This window comes from Vipera berus (assembly GCF_964194415.1).
Source record: "Vipera berus genome assembly, chromosome: 8".
NCBI lineage: Eukaryota > Metazoa > Chordata > Lepidosauria > Squamata > Viperidae > Vipera > Vipera berus.
Window position 1 is genome coordinate 1,408,528 of NC_138211.1, and position 19,356 is coordinate 1,427,883.

The 19,356-nt window shown below is 47.6% G+C and overlaps 1 protein-coding gene across 3 annotated transcripts in view; it reads left to right on the forward strand.

Annotated features, from left to right (window-relative positions):
- ZBTB16 (zinc finger and BTB domain containing 16) overlaps positions 1-19,356 on the forward strand; it is a 117,070-nt gene that overhangs the window by 90,342 nt on the left and 7,372 nt on the right. The window lies entirely within an intron of this gene.

Below are 19,356 nucleotides of genomic sequence, written 5' to 3' on the forward strand. Positions count from 1 at the left end.
ATTTTTGTGATTATGGGAAGTCTTTCAGGGGAGAATCCCAAACTCATTTACTGCTCTGTGTGGACCTCTTGCAACCTGTGAAAAAATAGAGCAACCAGCCAAACACCTGCTTTTAGCCGTCTGAAGGAGCTGCTCCTCCATTTGTGTTTGGTGCCAAGGAAAGGAGGCCATCCTGAGAATTTTTGGCAAATCAGGGTTTGATTCTGGTCTGCCGGCTTATGGAGAGTTGCTCTGGATCCTGTCCACCCCCGCTGCGCTCCCTTTAGTGGACAGCCCTAAAACAGACGGGTCTCCTCAAGGACCCAGAAAATCGATGGATTTTATGCTGGCCTTCACATAAACCAGCCAGCCACTTTTCTCCCATAGAAATTTAATAAATGAATAAAACTAAATAAATTAACCCCACCAGTCGCACTTGGCACCTCCATTTCCCCCCCTTCCATTCAATCACATCCGATTCTTGGAAGCTGCCTTGACTAGTCCCTGCAGTTTTCTTGGCAAGGTTTTCGGAAATGAAGTTGCCTCCTTCCTAGGGCTGAGAGAGAGTGACTGGCCCAGTTGGCTTTGTGCCCGGGGCAGGACTAGAACTCAGGGTCTCCCGGTTTCTAACCTGGCGCCTTCACCACTAGGCTCTCCCCGCCAAATGGGCTCCCCCAGAGCGACATTCGGACCGGCTTCGTGTCTTCCTCTGCTTCCGTCGCCCGGACTCAGCTTCAGTTTTGGCAGCCAGCAGATCCCACGAGTGGGGCAGACCCCCCAGATTTGGGTCTTCGGTATTCTTTTTTCTCTTCCCTGCCCCAAACTTAACCCCACATCCTTTGCAACCCCCATGCATCCGTACATTCAGGGAAGAAGCTGGCCTCTTCCATTCTGGGGGACTTTTCATGCAGATGATGGTCTGTCCACAAGGTAAAATTGAAATAAAATCCCTTCTTTTCCTCCCCCCCTCCCCCTCTCAGGAAGACTTTGTGGCTTCGCTTTTCCTATCCAGATCGAGATCAGACCTTTTAAAATAGCCACATATCAAAGCATCATTAGTAATGCAGCACTGTTAAATTGAGATATTAACTTCTTTCAAGCATGCCTTTTCGGAGGGGGGGGCAGTTTTGTAACTCCTGACTGCGGTAGCCTTTCTTTTTATTATTTTGGCCCAAGGCACGAGCATCTGGCTGCTGGAGAGACTGTAAAAATTAAAAAGCCACACAAATCACAGGGAGAGAAAAGCAGTAAATTCAGTGATAAGAATTTAAAATTAAAATGTTTCAAGGCTTTTATATTCCATCCAACATGAAAGGAACACGTTTTTTGTCCCTGTTGCCATAAAACGGCTGCCACTAATAGCTGCTTGATTCCCGGTCTTTCTGCCTCCGCTCTTGGCATAATCAGCCTTCCTTGGGCAATTGCCGGAAAAAGCGCAATAAAGTTAAAGTAAGCTGAGGATAGCGGCTGGCCAGGATGGCGAGGGGAGGTGGGTTGACAGGAAGAGGAAGGTCCGGAACACCAGACCTGGCGCTGGTCCAGCCTCCTAGAGAAAAAGCATTTTTTTCCCCAACCCCAAAAGGGAGATCAGTTTTGGGGAGGACTCAGTCCAGCTTTCCACCGTGGCCCTTGGTTGGCGTGGCCTTTTCCCAAATAAACATTTATACCTCGATGCGCCTCGTGGCACGTGAGGAAGTCTGCATCAACCCTAGAACCCTGTTGGCCTCGTAACATCACCCATAATAGAATCTGAAGAGATTTGGGGAATCCTCTTCTCGGCAAGCTTTGAGATCCTTCGAAGACCTCAAACCCAAGGAAGGTCACTCAATCAGAATAGAGCTGGAAGGGACCTTGGAGGTCTTCTAGTCCAACCCCCTGTCCAAGCAGGAGACCCCTATACAATTTGAGACAAGTGGCTGTCCAGTCTCCTCTTGAAAACCTCCAGTGATGGAGCACCACAACTTCTTGTGGCAAGCCGTTCCACTGGTTAATTGTCCTCACTGTCAGGAAGTTTCTCCTTAGTTGCAGGTTGCTTCTCTCCTTGGTCAGTCTCCATCCGTTGCTTCTTGTCTTCCCTTAGGTATCTAAGATTGGGCGTCTTCTTTACTTACTTACCTCCTGCTTTGTTACGTTTGCAGATAACTCAAGGCAGCCAACGCTTTCCTCTTTTCCCCACAACAACAACCCTGTTGGGTGAGTTGGGCTGAGAGAGAGGGACTGACCCAAAGTCACCAAGCTGGCTTTCGTGGCTAGGCAGGACCTGAACTCGTGGTCTCTTGCTATGTGGCTGGAGCCTTAACCATTAGGCCAAACTGGTTCTCATCCTGGACTTGGCTTGAGATGGTTCGGAGCAGATGTGTAGGCTGGGTCTTTATTGGGCAAGAGGATTTTGAGCAGAAAGAATTTTGAACGGTTTCGCCATTATGAGCATTTTGGGTTGCTCTCCCCAAAAATCTGTGCTCCAAAGATGGAGGACCCAACAAGGGCGACTCCTGAGATGGCGAAGAGGCTTTTGGCTGGGGATTTGGGAGGCTCTTCTGGGCCATCCAGTTGGTTGTCCCATATTTCACTTTTACGTTGCCGGTTGCATCGATGGGTGGCAAGCCCCTTTGTCTCCTCTGAACTTCAGGCAGCGAAAGCGAGGGGAGAAAGAGATCCCATCATTTTGTGGCACTCAAAGGGGCTGTGTGAAGAGGAGGGATACAGAGGTCGAGGGAGGAGGGTGTGACTAACATGGCCAGTCATTCAGAGATGGGACCACATTGTTCCAAAGTCCAGATGGCCCTTGGAATAAATCAGCGGAGGCCAAAGCAGCCTTCCAGCACGCAAGAAAGTTTGTTCACAACTCACTAATGCAATGGGGAGGCAGACCCAGGATCTGCCCTTGAGAAACTGACATTTAGACACCAGAAAATTCCTCTCGGACTGCAGCCAATCCAAGCAGGTTCTATTTCCCTTCATTCTGAGGTCTCTGCTCTTTTTTTTAAGAGATATTACACTCCAACGTTTAGGTCTTTGGTGTTTTTTTCCTCTTCCCCACCCCAAACGTCTATTATGTGTATTACCATAGGACGTTTTGTCCCTTCATTCCTGAATTGGCAGTGAAGCCTGTGTATATGAGGCTGTTGTTGTTGTTGTTGTTGTTGTTGTTGTTGTTGGAAGTGGCTGAGAGCAATTGAAGGGTTGTTAGTGGTCAAGGAACTTTGCAAGAAGAAGGAATGGCCAGGTTACTCTACACACCCCTCGGCTGCTCCTTTGCGAGATGGGGACTCTTCTCGTGGGTGGGAGACATTCTTAAAAGGGACGAAATACACCTGTCCTGGTTGCACAGATCTCTTCCTCGGATCCACACAGCTTGGGGAGGAAAAAAACTAGTTCTTCCGTGTAAATGCTTAGGGAAAGAAACTCTCCTTTTTGCTATGAACATGGCCAGCATGTAACCTGTGTGAGAAATTGTGTTTGCTTGTTCCTTGCCCAGCTTAGTCCTCAATTTTGGAAAACAGCCTTTGAAGTTACACTAGAGAAATGGCCAAATCCATTCTAACACAAATGCTAAGGGTTTTTTTAAGACTTATCCATGTCTTCTAAGATCTAATTTCCCCTCTCGTTCAAAAGACGTTCATCTGTGTTGTGTAAAATCACTGGAATGGAGCTCATGCTTTGCCCACGGATGCCCCCACCTCAGTCTGGGCAATGCTTTTCATTAACAGGATGGGGAAGTCCAAGAGTTGAGGTCCACACCAATTAAAGTTGCTGAGAAATGTTGGTCTAGGGGGCATCTTCAGCCAAAAGATTCTCAAGTAGCAAGTATCTGAGATACATCACTCTCCAGGTTAGGAAGGGCAGGAGGTCTAGATCAGCACCCCTAGAAGTTCAGTGTTTCTGCCAGTTGGAGGCAGACTTTCTTTTCTTAATAATCCCTGCTGGAAAGTTACTCATAGGTTTCTTTACTTCGGGCTTCTGCTGGCTGAGTGATGTTCCCCAAACAGCAAAGTCTCCCTGGGGGTCAGTGATGAAACCAAGCCTCCACCCCTCTCCTTTTGGCCCAGAATTCTGTATCTCCTGCTTTGATGACAACTCAAAATTTACTGGCTCCGTTTTGGCCAGGCAGAACAGTTGAGCCTTGTCCAACCGTTTGTTTCCTGTTTGAGCAAGGGGTTGGACTGGAAGACCTCTAAGGTCCCTTCCAATTCTGTTATTCTGTTATTTTGAGCCATATGGGCATATCTGCATCTGTTTTTTCCCTTCAATTTCTAACACAATTCAGCATTAGAATGTTCTAGCTTGCTTCCATTTTGACAGAGTTTTTAAATACAACGCCCTTTTTGGAAGGGTGCTCTTAGCATTGTGAAGCTGCCACGTTAGATGCAAACTGCAATCATCCCTTGGAAGTGTCATTGTTTTATGCAGAAGTGTGTCAGCTGAATGACATGAGATGGGAGGATGTATAAAAGGATGGATTTTGCAAACATAGCCATAATAGGGGGGCACCCTCTCTGCATCTGTAGGTGCTTGTTTGTGTGTTCTGCCCAGGAATGAAAATGTCACCAGAAACCAGTAATTATGAAAGGTTTATTTCTCTGGGTTTCATTGCAAAGACTACTTGGGGCGAGAGCCACTCTCCATGTGGCTTTCTCCACAAAGTGTACACAAGGAGTGCAAAGGATAGCAAGAACAGGTTAATCGGCTTACTTGTTTCCTGACACCTTTATTACCCATATGGGAAGGCACATGGTCCTCTCTTTCGCCAAGAGAAAAGAGTGTCTCTTTCAGAAAATGTATTCCAGTATTTGAGGGGTTGCCAGAAAGAAGAGGGAGGCAAGGTAGGAAACAATGGATGGAAACTAATCGAGAAGAGAAGCAACCTGGAATTAAGGAGAAACCTCCTAACAGTGAGGACAATTAATCAGTGGAACAGCTTGCCTCTAGAAGTTGTGGGCCACTGAAGGTTTTTAAGAAGAGAATGGACAGCCACTTGTCTGAAATGGTATAGGGCTTCCTGCTAGAGCAAGGGGCTGGACTAGAAGACTTCCAAATTCCCTTCCAGCTCTATTCTGAATTAAATATTTCTTCTCTGGATCTCCTTCTCCTGAAAAAAACAAAACCAGTCTCCATCAAAGGCCATAGGAAACACATCCCAGATGAAGGCCAGGAAGTCTACTGAGCTCTCACTGATGGAGCTCCAGAAGGCCTGTTCAAGGCCCAGCAGAAAAGGATTCCAGAATCTCAGCAGCCAAGCAGGTCTCTGTTGATCTAGTCAGAGTTTGATACTGATCACTCAATGAACATATCTTTCAATACACAAACTTTCTCAAGCTGCCAATCTATTGGTGCATTGGGCTATAAATCCCATCATCCCCAACCAGGAGTGCTGTTGATCATGGAGGGTGTTCGACTGAGGAAGGCTGATCCCACTCTCTGCTGTGCTTGTGTCTTAATCAATGATCTTTGAGTATTGTAATATTGAATTTCTATGGTTGTGCAATTAACTCACATGGTGTAATAAGATGGAGGGTTTGTGTCACTGTAAGTTGGGGGTGGGGGCACGAAGGGAGGCTCAGCCAATCTCAATGTATACATGGTTGTACTTTGACAATAAAGGTTCATTCATGGTATCAAGCATGCTTTTTTTAAAAAAAAATCCAGTGGAGCTGGTGGTCAAGAACAGATTTTGCTTTCCCAATTACACAATATTTATTTATTCTGGCCATTTCCAGAAATGTGTGAGGCACTCCACAAAGGTCTATCGTTGATATTCCTAAAGTGTACAGCTACACCGGCTGGCCAAATCATTCAGAAATGTTGTGGGAATGAGAGTTTTCTCCAGCTAGGCATATTTCAATTGATGGGTATTGGGGGCTGCTTAGTCCAGTGTTTCTCAACCATAACAACTTTAAGACAAGTGGACTTCAACTCCCAGAATTCCCTAGCCAGCTTTAAGACAAGTGGACTTAAGTCCACTTGTCTTAAAGTTGCTAAGGTTGAGAAACACCGGCTAGAGTAGACTGTTCTCACTGGGATAAAGAGTCAGAAGCGAAAAGGAGGCAGGATGATGGACCTTTTGACCCGCTTGTCCTTGTGGATGTTACCACATCAGGGTTGACTTCAAAACTTGTCAAGATGACCAAACCTTGCCATCTGTGCCAGAGCAATGAGGAAGGCAAGATTAATAATAATAATAATAATAATAATAATAATAATAATAATAATAATAATAATAATAATAATAATAATAATAATAATATAATGTTGGAAGGGACCTTGGAGGTCATGTAGTCCAACTCCCTGCTCAGGCAGGAAACCCTATACCCGTGGTGGTGAACCTATGGCACGCGTGCCACAGGTGGCACACAGAGCCCTCTCTGTGGGCACACGTGCCGTCATCCTAGTCCTAGTCCTTCAGCTGGGTTTTATAAAACCTTTTTGCTTTAGGCCTCCACCACCGTGTGCAAAAAAAAAAGGTTCAATCAATCAATCAATTTCAACTTCTCACCGGAAAAAAAAAGATCTCGCAAAGTTGGAATTGATTGATTGAACTTTTTAGTCCCACCCAGTCTGCCGTTACCACCACAGCCACGCCTACCCAATGGGCCACGCCCATCCAATGGGCCACACCCACCCAATGGGCCATGCCCACCCGGCACTCAACAATACATAAGTGGGTTTTGGGTTGCAGTTTGGGCACTCGGTCTCTAAAAGTTTTGCCATCACTGCCCTATACCATTTCAGACAAATGGCTGTCCGGTCTCTTCTTAAAAATTTCCAGTGTTGGAGCATTCACAGCTTCTGGAGGCAGGTTGTTCCACAGGTTAATTGTCCTCACTGTTAGGAAGTTTCTCCTTAGTTCCAGGTTGCTTCTCTCCTTGACTAGTTTCCATCCATTGCTTCTTGTCCTGCCTTCTGGGGCTTTGGAGCAAGCAAACTCTCTGAGAATCAGTTTCATCTCCGGAGAGGGTCAGGAAGGAACAACTGCTAGAACATCCTGGAGAACGTCTCCTCGTTGGGAGGGATGCTATTGAGCTAGGTGGACCTAGTCAGCTGAAGCAGTGACTCCCTTAGAAGACCAGCGGGTGAGTGTAGGAAACCACACTGCTAATATTCACAGGAATTTCAGTTCAGGACAGTTCCGGAGGGGTTGAGTCAAAATATTTCATGGAAAAGGTGCAATTCAAATCAAGAGAAGAAGGTGGCCCTGTATCCATATTGTGTGAGGGGCACAAGGACAGACAATGGTTGAGACTCTGCTTTTTGGAGAGGTCTTACGGACTCTTTCAGGACTCTGTTGTACCCCGAGACATTCATTTCGCAAGGACCCCCCCCTTCAGAGAGCTTCACAATAGATTTATCCCACACAATCCCCAAGCACCAGACACGATAGTCACCCAACCCACTAAACTCTAAAGCAAGCATCATGGCCATATGCACACCACAGGTTGCACCCCCAAAAGAAAGCCCAGGATGCCTGCAATATTTGCATCCCAGAGCTGGGGTCTCACAAGATGCTGCCTTGCAAAAAAAAACCCTCCCCCAACCCCAACCAACTTCACAAAGTGTGTGTCCTGTGGACTCAGCCAGGCGGGCCACGGTGGTGTGTGTTTCTGTATTTTTTTTCAGGGTGGAGGGTAAGAAGACTTGAAGTCAAATGTCTCAAAGTCAGATCCCTTTTTAGTATGAATTTGCTGTATCTCATTCCGAGCACTAATTCCAATTTAATTGCAAGTGGCCCGAAGCCTCTTCAATAGGAGTAACAAATGGTTTGATTTTGTAAACTTCATCAGACTGCATTTTAAATGCGACACAGTAGCCTGGCTCGAATGCCAATGAAGCACTGAAGTAGCTCTCTGTTTACTAATTATCCGTTTTTACTTCAAGCCACGCTGGCTGGCTTGTCTGATTAAATCGGATTTGTGGGATACAGAGCAGCTAGCAGAGTTTTCTCTATAGTAAACGAGATTGGAGCTATGGAGCGCCTGGCTGCACACTGTAAATTATATTTCCTTTTAAAGGGGACGTGTCTCTTTTATGCCTTCGGCCTGCCTGCTGCATATTAAACATGACAGGATGGAAGAAGAAACTCTGCCTGGTTTAACTTTTAATGGGATGTGTGTCTCTAGACGTATTTATTTCCCCCACGCTCACCGGCAGAGCCACCTCCGGCTGGCTAGGGGAGGATGAGCGGCTGTGCATTTAGCCAGCGGTGCCTCTGGTTTGGGGGAAGGGTGGGGAGGAAGGGGGAAGGGGAGGAAGGGGGAAGGGGAGAGGAAGGAAGGAAGGAAGGAAGGAAGGAAGGAGAGGGAGGGAGGAAGGGAGGGAGGGGAAGGGAAGGGTTTGAAAGATGAATCAGGAATGATCCAATCCTAGCGTTTATAATATCCAATAGTGAGCAAGTTGGAATTTGCAAGTAAGAACAGCTCCTGGTAGAGCATCAGTTCCAGAAATGCTGCTTTTCAGATAGCTAATACTTAAAGCCATTGTGCACACAGGGGATCAGCTCGTGGCTCCCTGCATCTCTTTTTCTTTCAACCTCCTTCCCTTGCTTCCTCCCTCCCTCCCTCTTTCTCTCCCTCTCTCTCTCTCTCTCAGCCATTCCGTTGTGTCTCCCAAACTGGGTGCCGGCCTGTTTTCACCTTTGATGCGTGTTGCATTTGTGGTTTGCTCCTGCTGACTTGAAGGAAACAGGCCCACATCCGGGTGTTTTCCTGACAAAGCCACACATGCCTGACCCCACTTGTTCCTCTCTCCCACCCCACCCCTTGATCTCCTTCCCCTCCCTCCCCTCCCCCCAAAGTAAGAAAGGCGAGAAAAGGTGGCCATGCCGCCACCACCACCTCACGGGGCCCTCCTTAAGCCTCCTCCGCTGTTGTGGGGACTCTAATTCCCCAAGCTTGACCTCTCCTGCCCCTTCTTTCCATATCTATCTTTGTGCTGGGAGCTTTTTATATTTTAATTTGCTTTTGAATGTCCTACAAAATTAATGGTATACTTTCCTCTCTCTTTGGGCTATTGTGTGCCGTACAGTCCTGCCGAGGCCCCGTGGTGCTTTCCGATAGCGCCGTTACCGTGGAAATGAATGGCCGCAGTGCTTTTCCCCATCCATATTCTCCCGTTTTAATTGTTGACAGTAAAAAGCATTTAAATGCTCTAAATGTGTAATCATCTTCTAGAGAAGGGAAAAGGGAGGGGAAAACATTAAAATGTCAAGCCTGTGAATAAGTCTACCCCTTTCCTACTTCTGGGATTGCGTCTCCCTTCTTCCAACCCACACCCCACACCCCAAATGCCTGTGGGGCTGGATGTTATTTGGGGGTGGCTTCTCCCCACATTCCTTTCCTTTCCGTGCCTGAAGGCTCCAAGGGCAAAATGCGTCTTCAAAACAAGGAATTGCCATTTTCACAAGCGGACCAATTTGTCCAGTTCCGGATAGGACAAGCGATGGAAAAACGGTTGTTCTTAAGATTCTCCCCAAATAAGCAAGTGGTGCCCCTCACCCCAACACACGCACACACACAGACGCAAAGAGATTCAGTGCAAATGGACTACACGATTTACAGTTTGGACCAGTTTTAAAAGCTCCACTGCTGGCTTCTAGCCTCCATTTGTGAGCCTCTATAAGATTTCCTGCCTGAGCAGGGGGCTTGACTAGAAGATCTCCAAGGTCCCTTCCAACAGGAACATTTGCTGAAATTGGGCTGGGGGTTCAGAGGTAGAAGGATGTGTTGGGGCTGATCCTGGGACAGCCATCTCTCCAGCACACTGCACGCCGTCTAAGATTTAATCAAGTCCTGAGAGGGTCTCCGGGTGTTGGCGGATCAGGAAGCATGAAAGCAGCCGAGTCCCCCAAAGTCAAAATGGCAGCTTGCAAAGGCAAGATGGACACACCGGCCTTTGAGATGGGGCCTTCCAGCCACCATCTTGACTTGCTGGCCATCATCCCTGCCTCAGTGAGTATTGATACTTTGAGGAAAAGCCAAAGAAGCTACAGTAGGAAGATGAGGCCAATCAAAAGGAAAGAAAAGCAGTCTCAGCACCACAAACGTAAATGAATTCAACGAGCAGAAGAAATACTTGGAAAGAAATGATAAGAGCCTCGATAAGACAAAGATGGAAAAACAGAAACGGCCGGGGCATTTCTGCTGCTGCTTACTCCCATATCTGGAATGAATGTATTTTGGAGGGAGGGTTTTTCTTCAAAATTATAGATTTGGCTGTGGGAATTAGCCACGTGGCAGACTGAGCGGCTGCCGGGGGGAACAATGGTGCGAAGGGTGTTGTGCCAGCAGTTGGCAAGGCTGCCAAAGACTAGACAAACAGCCTTGGCAGTTGCCACGAACTGGGTCAGGCCCCCACCTCACCTCCACACACGGATTTGGCTCAGGAAAACCTCTTTATTTCCTGGCCCCGTGCCAGCCAGCCCCTCCAGGCTCTCTCTCTGCTGAACATCTGCCAAAGTTGGCCAGAAGGAACGGTGGGGAAAGGACGGTGCCCTTTGTCCCCTTCTTAAGACTCAGGCTGCTGGAAAACCAGCCCTCTGTCTCACAGCCGTCCTGCTTCCCACTCGCCTACAAAATTTTGCAAATAAAATAAGATTTGGACGCTCTTACTATATTTCATCACTGCAAAGCATTTGGGGACAAGAGGACTGTATAGTATCAGCCAAAGAGATGTGATTGATGGAGAGATTCTTGCAATGGACTTGTTTATTTTTATTTATTTAAGACATTTACATAGCCACCCATTTTTCAGCCAATCCTGGATGGCTCCCAGTTCTTCAAACATGGGGGAGAAATACTTAGGAAGATTTTGACCAGGCTCTGGGCAGGAGTCCCAGGGTCTGTGAACCCGAATGAGAAAAAAATTACTAACTCTATTTTGACTAACCTTTAACCTAAACTTGGATTTTATTCACTATTGTATGCAGGCCTCTTGACTCCAAAAATGTTGGATAACTTCAATAAATCTCACTGTCTCAAATGACCTCAAATCCTAAAAAGGAATATTGTATTCCTATTCCTTCCATGACTTAATAGAGAAGCGTGTATATTGCCTATTTGTTAAAATTTGGATAACTGTACTTTACACAACTGTAATACAACCTCTATCTGTGCTTTTTCTGCCTTTAAAGACATGTTTCTAAAGAGAGTTCCGAGATTTCCCCAGACTCTCAAAGGGGTCCACGGCACCAATGATGGTCCAGGGACTTGGTTACCCCTTCTCCGGTGGTCTGGCAGAGGCAAAGGTGCCTCTTCACCCCAGATGGAGGAAAGATTCTGCAGCAGAGGCAGAAGTTTTAGATCCACGTAGCTGGTTCTGCCTAAATGCTCCAAGAGCACCTTTAATTTATACAAGGACGCACAGCCTGCTTGTCTTTGCAGAATAACTGAATAACAGTAAATAACTATACCAACAGAAAACAAAGTGTTATCTAGGTGGGAGCAAAAGACTTTGTTTGAGGTATTGGCAGTGGGGCCAGGAATTAAGAGCAATTTGGGACAAAAATATGTTTCTTGCAAACTCCATGAAAATACAGCTTGATCTTTGCCTGACGCAAAACAGCCCTTTTGGCAAGAGAATCCCTTTCTATCTGCTTTGGCCCGTCTCCTCTTTCTCCTGAGAAGGAAGAGATGCTGAGCCTGTCAAGTCCCCCCTTGGAGGTCTCCCTGACCCTCCCAGCAGCAGCTGAAGACATGGAGCTGGGCTAGAAGAACCTTTGCAAGGTGGTGGCACCTCAGGGAGCTTCCAGTTGGGCCGGCAGCCCTGTGCCTCCCCCAGCCAGGCCTGCTTTGCAGCCAAGCCCGAGGTGCTCCTTTAGGCCGAGCATATGTGCCGCATAGCCAGACCTGTTTACCCCCTCCCCACTTTGTGCTCCCCAGCGCTCCTCTGGAGTAGGTGGCACCAAAATTAAAGTGGCAGGGAGGGGGGTTGCACTTCTGGCAGGTGATTCCTTGCATCATGCAGACTCAAAAGATGGTTTCTTTCAAGAACCACCTTGTGTGTTGTCTGAATGCAACAACTCAGTCTCGTGATGGTTGGTCTTTGCAAAACAGGGGGTACAATGGCCTGGTTTGACTTCTTGTCCTTGCTGGAAATCTGCAGCTGACCTGCCTTGCCAGAGAAGGGGTCCCTCTGAAAGGGTCCCCTGCAGATGCAGGGCAGTTGCTCTAACTGTGTGCCCAGCGGGACTCCCACCACATCTGGAGGGCTCCCCAAAAGCCTTGTTGTGGGCCCCAGCTGGACACCTTGCTGCCTCAGCCCCTGGACAAAGAAGGGGACTGGTCCAGCCCCACCAAGACAGGATCCCTGCCTCTTGGAAGTAGATCTCGGGAATCTGCTGCTCTCCCCCAGAGCGAGCTGGATGGTCTTGGGTGGTGCCATCGCTGTCTACCCAGTTGGGTGGAAAACCAGATTTTGTTTGGGGGACAGAATTATTTTGTATTGCGCAATGGCTGTAGAAGCAGGTTCAGCACACACAATGCTTCTTCCTGCCCCTCCCCCCATGGGGGGGCAATTAGTTCCACAAATGAGGATCCTGGGGTGCCTCTGTGGATTTGTTCCAGCCCTGCGCACCGGCCCGGCGTCATTGTCTGGCTTTGCTCTCCTGCTGGCAACCTTTATCTTGGCCTCAGCGGGTGCAACTTACAGGAGAGCTCTCTGGTCAGCGGCTGGGGGCTGCTTTGCCACAGCTGGCCGAGGTGCTCAGGCCCTCGGACCCCTGACCTTTGCCCCCAGCCCTGCTGACATTTTGAAAGTGACAGCCCCGAGGCCTTCATACTGCCTTCATACTTCAGGGGATTTAGTCTTGGTGGGTGCCTCCCCCCTTTTGTTGCCAGAAGTGGCAGGGTTGGGAACACCAGCGAGGCTTGGCCAGGCTGCGTGTGGGGCTGGGGAGGGAGCTCGTCTCCCCCTCCCCAGGCGGGAAGCAGATAAGAGGGATTCTGCCCCACATCAAGAGCGGAGGCTTCTCTTAAAGCGTGTTTTTCATTCTTTGCCTCATTAATTCATCGCCAGGCACAGTCTTTGCCTGTCACTGGCAGGGCTCAGCAGAGATCGGATAATGCCTGCTTCCCCCCCCCCCCCGCTTGGCAATGGGGGCATCCGCAAACCAACAGGTGCGTTCAGGAGCTGCACTTTTCACAGACTCACTCAGGGAAGAAAGAGCAGTTGTCCACTTGCTCCTGTTGTCTTGGCTTTGAAAGCCTACATCTGCGGGGTCCTCGGTGCTCTCCGAACTGGTGGTTTTCTTGCAGACCTTTCACTGCCCAATTAGGGAACATTATCAGTGTTAGCAGGGAGGGGAGTTTGAGTAGTAGAAGAGAAGGGGGCAGGAGAAGAGGAAGGAGGAGGAGGAGGAGAACTGTGGGTTCTCTGGGTCTGAACCTGGCTATTTCCTTGCAGAACTTTCATTGTGCAACTAGGTAACACCGTCAGTGCTGGAAGTCTGTATCTAGAAGGTTGTTTGCCCGCAACCCATCCAGCCGGTGGACCACATTAATAAGTCTGGAGCTAAGGAATGGGGATGGGGGTGCATCCCAAAGAGGGACTCATGGATGGCGTTTCTTGTGGTGCAAATGGCATTTATCTCCTTCCTTTTGAAGCCTCTCTGATGCAAGGTGTAAAAATAAAAAATTGAAACTATTGCGTGAAAGGGGTGCTTCCAGAGAAAGAAGGGGGATGAGGGCAGAAGAAGGAACCAGCCCAGGGCTGCTCTGGTCAACTTAGCTTCTTTTGCATCCTCTTAAGATGCAGATGGACAGCCGTCTCCCCAGAGCTGAGCTGCTGGGGGGCTGGGGGGGAGGAGGAGGCAGGTGTGTGCTTGGATTAAAAAAACAGCTGTTGGCAAAACACTTTGGAGGGGATGCAGAGAAGGGGCTGCATGATGCCAGAAGCTCTGTTGGCTTGGAAGCTCTTGGTTTACACCAGTGGGACTCAAACCTCCTCTTGGTTCAGGGCTGGCTCGTCCCCCCTCTCCTGGCACCGGTAGTCCTTAACTCACAACTGTTAGTGTAGCGTCTGTTCGAACCTACCGCAGTAGCAAAATGGTCACTTACGGCCTGCCCTCACACTTACAACCACCACAGTCATGGGATCAAAGTTTGCATGCTTGGCACCGTATTTTCCACCGGTGCAGCGTTCCTGGGTCATGTGACTGCCAGCTGTGACCTTCCCAGGCGGCTTCCAAGAAGCAAAGTCAATGGTAGAAACTGGATTTGCTTAAGGATCAAGTGATTCACTTAACAACAGTGGCATGGAAGAAGTTGCAAAAATCGGGCCCAACTCACTTTAACAGCCAGCTCACTTAGCCATTAAAACTCTGGTCTCCATCATGGCCATAAGCCAAAGACCACCTGTGGGTCTTCCTTGCAGCATCTCATATACCTCTTAATTTTGAAATGTCTTGAATAAAAGTTGATTATTGATAAAGGTCTTTAACTACGTGATGTAGAGCCTCTGGGGTCTTTCCTCCATGGGGTTGCTACAAGTCAAAGTCTGGGGGCACACAACACACTAAGCTCGGCTAACGTGAGCAGAGTTGGATATTCTGTGGGCATCCAGACGTTGCTTTAGGACTTTTTATGAACCAGGCCATTTGTCATGCCGTGTGAGGATGACCTGGAGAAGGCTGGGCAAGGCAGGCTGCCAAGGGAATGGTCAGATAATAATAATAATAATAATAATAATAATAATAATAATAATAATAATAATAATAATAATAATAATAATAATAATAATAATAATAATAATAATAATAATAACAACGACGACGATGGTGGTGGTGGTGGTGGTGGTGGTGGTGGTGATGTTGGAAGGGACTTTGGAGGTCATTTGGTCCAACCCCCTGCTCAGGCAAGAAACCCTATACCATTTCAGACAAATGGCTGTCCAGTCTCCTCTTAAAAACTTCCAGTGTTGGAGCATTCACCACTTCTGGAGGCAGGTTGTTCCACTGGTTAATTGTTCTGACTGTCAGAAAGTTTCTCCTTAGTTCTAGGTTGCTTCTCTCCTTGACTAGTTTCCATCCGTTGCTTCTTGTCTTGCCTTCAGGTGCTTTGGAGAATAGCTTGACTCCCTCTTCTTTGGGGCAGCCCCTGAGATACTGGAAGACTGCTATCATGTCCCCCCTCGTCCTTCTCTTCGTTAAACTAGAGACATACCCGATTCCAGCAACCGTTCCCTATATGTTTTAGCCTCCAGTCCCCAATCATCTTTGTTGCCCTTCTCTGTACCCCTTCCAGAGTCTCTACATCTTTTTTACATCGTGGTGACCAAAACACCAGAAGACAGCATGAGCCACAGCTGGACAGTGGGCAGGGCGAGGGGCTCAGAAGAGACCCTCCCTAATTCCTCACAGTGTAAAGGAAGCACCGGGAGATTTGGACTTTCAGACTTGTGAAATTCTGATAAAGCAGCCATGCAATAAAGTAGAATTAGCTTATTCCTGCTTTGCCCATTTGACACCCTTGCAGTGAGCCAGATTATACCCTACAGGGTGGAGGGTATAATCTGTAGCAGTGTTCCAATATTTGAGGGGCTGCCCCCCCCAAAAAAAGGAGGGGGTCAACTTAATTTCCAAAGCACCAGAAGGCAAGGCAAGAAATAACGGATGGAAACTAATCAAGGAGGAAAGCAACCTGGAACTAAGGAGACACTTCCTAACAGAACAACTAACCAGTGGAACAGCCTGCCTCCAGAAATTGTCGCTGCTCCAACCCTGGAAGTCTTTAAGAGGAGACTGGACAACCACTCTTCTGAAATGGTGGTGGGTCTCCTGGTTGATCAGGGGTTGGACTAGAAGACCTCCAAAGTCACTTCCAGCTCTAGTCCGAGTCTGATTCTGAGGGCCATCGTATCTTCCATGAAGAGGACAACTGTCCTTTCATCAATCCAGCATGGATGCCTGGAACCCCTGCTTGTCTGTCTCCTGGCCTTGGAGAGGTTGAGAAATGCAGAGGCCGCTTCCTACATCTGGGAGAGAAGTAGCCTCAGTGTCCTCACATTTGTCCTCTAGCCCCCCTTTCCCCCCACCCGAAATCACTGGCACTGGCACGCCCACTGTTTTACAAATTGCCACCCTAAAAAAGCCTGTGTCTATTTAGAGATCCCTCTCCACGATGAAGTTGCCGTTTGCCACACAAGTTAATGAGAGCTTTGCGCCGGGAAGGTGTGCGCACCTGGGACCGGCTCCAGATGGGCCCCTCCCCTCTGGGGTCTAATTGGGGCGGAAGCCAGTGCAGGTGTGAACAGAGAGGCTGCATTGCTGGCACCCCAGTTGGATTGGCTCCCAAGGCACGTGGGTGGCTGTGTCGGAGAGAGAGGAATGATCTGGGCTTTTATCAGCATCAGGAAGTATTTATCACAGACCTGTGCCTGCCAAAAGCTCTGCCGACAACCGAGGCTTGTGTGGCTTCGTAAGCAGCTCTGTGCAAAGACCCACAAGAGAAGGAGCAGCCGCGGCCCCCAGGACCCCCCATTTCTCAGCACCCCTGGCTTTTGTGGGGGGGGTGTCTTCAACTTCCCAGGGATCTCAGGTTGGCCTGTCTTGGAAGCCCACTTGGGACCTTTGGCATACCAAACATACCTTAATGTGTTTTATACATTTTTTTAAGGCTCCGGGCTAGAAACCAGGAGTCAGCGAGTTCTAGTTCCAGTCTCAGGAACAAAAGCCACTGACTTTGGGCCAGTCAGTCTCTCTCTCAGCCCAACTGACCTCACAGGGTTGTTGTTGTGGGGAAAATAGGAGGAGGAAGGAGTACTAGCAGTGTTCGCCGCCTTATGTTGTTTCTAAAAATAATAAAGGCAGAATATAAATTAAATGAATACAGAGAAGAGTAACAAAGATGATTTGTTTCAAAATTTGAGCATCTGTCACAAAGAAGAGGCAGTCAAGCTAGTCTACCATTGGAATCCACTACCAAGCCACTGCATTTTCCAAACCATGGCTTATGGTCTACGTCTGATGATTGAATGCAGCTTATTTTAACGAAAAGAAGGGTGACATGATAGCAGCCTTCCAATATTTGAGGGGCTGCCACAAAGAAGAGGGAGTCAAGCTATTCTCCAAAGGCAGAAGCAACGGATAGAAACTCATCAAGGAGAGAAGCAACCTGGAACTAAGGAGAAACTTCCTGACAGTTAGAACAATTAACCAGTGGAACAACCTGCCTCCAGAAGTGGTGAATGCTCCAACACTGGAAGTTTTTAAGAAGAGACTGGACAGCCATTTGTCTGAAATGGTATAGGGTTTCCTGCCTGAGCAGGGGGTTGGACTAGATGACCTCCAAGGTTCCTTCCCACTCTGTTATTCTGAGTTAATCTCCTTTGTTTTATATGACCATGCTGTAATGGCCAGAAGGTGGTTGTAACATTCTTTGTCTGTGCCCAACCAAGTTAGAAGTGCATGAGAAATAAAAGCCCCACAACTGAGCATGACAGGGGTCTTCAGGTTGCCTGCAAAAGCCACCCTGAGATTACGCCTGCCTGGCTGGCTGCAAATGAAACTGTCGCGGCTTGTCCCCCAACACAGCCCCTCTTCCTATCCAAACCTCGCCGATAAGAAGGAAGCAAAATCCACTTTTCTCAGCTTCTTCCCCTCCTTGGGTTACCCACTGCGTTGTCCTCTCTCAGAAACCAAATTCCACCTCGCAAGTGGAAAACTGACAGTAGAAATGCTGCAAGGCTTCATGAGGCAGAGACGTTTGGAGTGCCAGTCCCCCCCCTCCCAATGGTTTTCTTTCATTGGATGCCACGAAAATTGGTTTCAAAATGTGTTGCCAATATTTTTTCAGAGGGGGGGATCTTTTCTGGACCAAAAGGACATTACTCAGTGGCAGCTCTGCCCTTGGACACCTTCCTGGAGTGACCCCATTCTGCATGGAGCCATAGTTAGCCTTTGTGATGAAGGCAGTTGGCGTTGCTCCCCCATCCTCATTTCCTCGCAAACATAATCATGGACAGTTCATTTCTGGCATGCAAATGAAGTCACAATTGCTTCTCATTTTCTTTTCCCTTCCCCCCAACCCGCCTTTCATTCTTTAAAGGCAGCGCAGATTCGTGACTACCTTGTAATGTTGTGCCGCTGCTAATGAATTGCTAATATAATTTTCTAGATAATTTTATTTTCCACCTTTCTCCAAAAGAGCCTTCAGAAAGCCGCCGTTTGCTCACTTTATTCTTGCCGGGGTGACGTGATTTTTACTGTTTCGTACGGTTCAAAATACTCAACTGTGCATCAAGTAATAAGAGAAATGGGTCTTGTGGTGCAAAAGATCACAGCGGGTGTTTCGTGCTGTATTGGCCCTGTGTAACGATTGAAATGGGGGCGGAAGAGATTTGTCACCTCCATGGACGCAGAGCGGAGAAGCAAGAGACTAAAGTCCAAATGTTGACCCTCACCCTTCTAGTGACTGAACACGTCCAGACACCCCTGCACGATTTGTGTGGAAGCTGTTGGAGGTTGTGCTGAGCTAGCAGTGCGGATGAGGGATGCTTCCTTCTGATCTGGCTTCACATGCGTGTGTCTCAAAAGACGGATCAGAAGGGACACAATCAGGTGTTCAGGTGGCATTGGGTCTTTCCCAGCTGTGAAAATGTTTCCAACTGAGTTGGGGTTTTTTTCCTGCTTCAAAGAGAAAAGCATCGTCCGAAGCTGCCCATATTGCTCAGGAAGACCCCATAAATGTCCTTGATTCCCCCAAACCGTGGAGACCAAGATGGGTCCTGCCCACCCACCCCAGAAAGTTAATTTTCAGAATATTTGGGATTTCAGGTTTTGAGAGCCATGTCCTGATTCTTTTGGAGTTAAATGCGGAAGTTTTTCCAGCAGTGGTTATTGTTATTTTTTTAAAAAAATTACATTTCCCAAATAATCTCTGGTTTGCCCCTGGATATATGGGAAGCCCATTAGAGAAACCATCTCTTCTCAATTTCAGATGGTGAAATTACACATCTACCCTATGAATATACTTGCATTTCTTATTTTCCGTCTCTCTTTAATTTACCTACTATTTCATTTTATATTATTCTGTTCTAATTTGCTCCCTAACTAGTATAATAATCAGGTTTCATTAGAGAAGGGGAGAGGAATGTTTAGTTAATAAGTTCCTTTGATTGTTGCCTTTGATAGAATTCAGTATATTAAAAGTCACAACCTTCACTTGCTATAGTCTTCTTGCAAGGAAGTTGTGTTGTGAAAAATTGTTTGTATTCCATGCTATAAAACAGATAGGTAGGCAAGTAGATAGGTAGGTAGGGGGTGGGAGGATGGATGGATGGATGGATGGATGGATGGATGGATGGATGGATGGATGGACACAAAGACAAATAAATAAAGAGATGAAAACTGAATGCTGAATGTCCTCTTGAGTCAAGTTTGCATAATTTCAT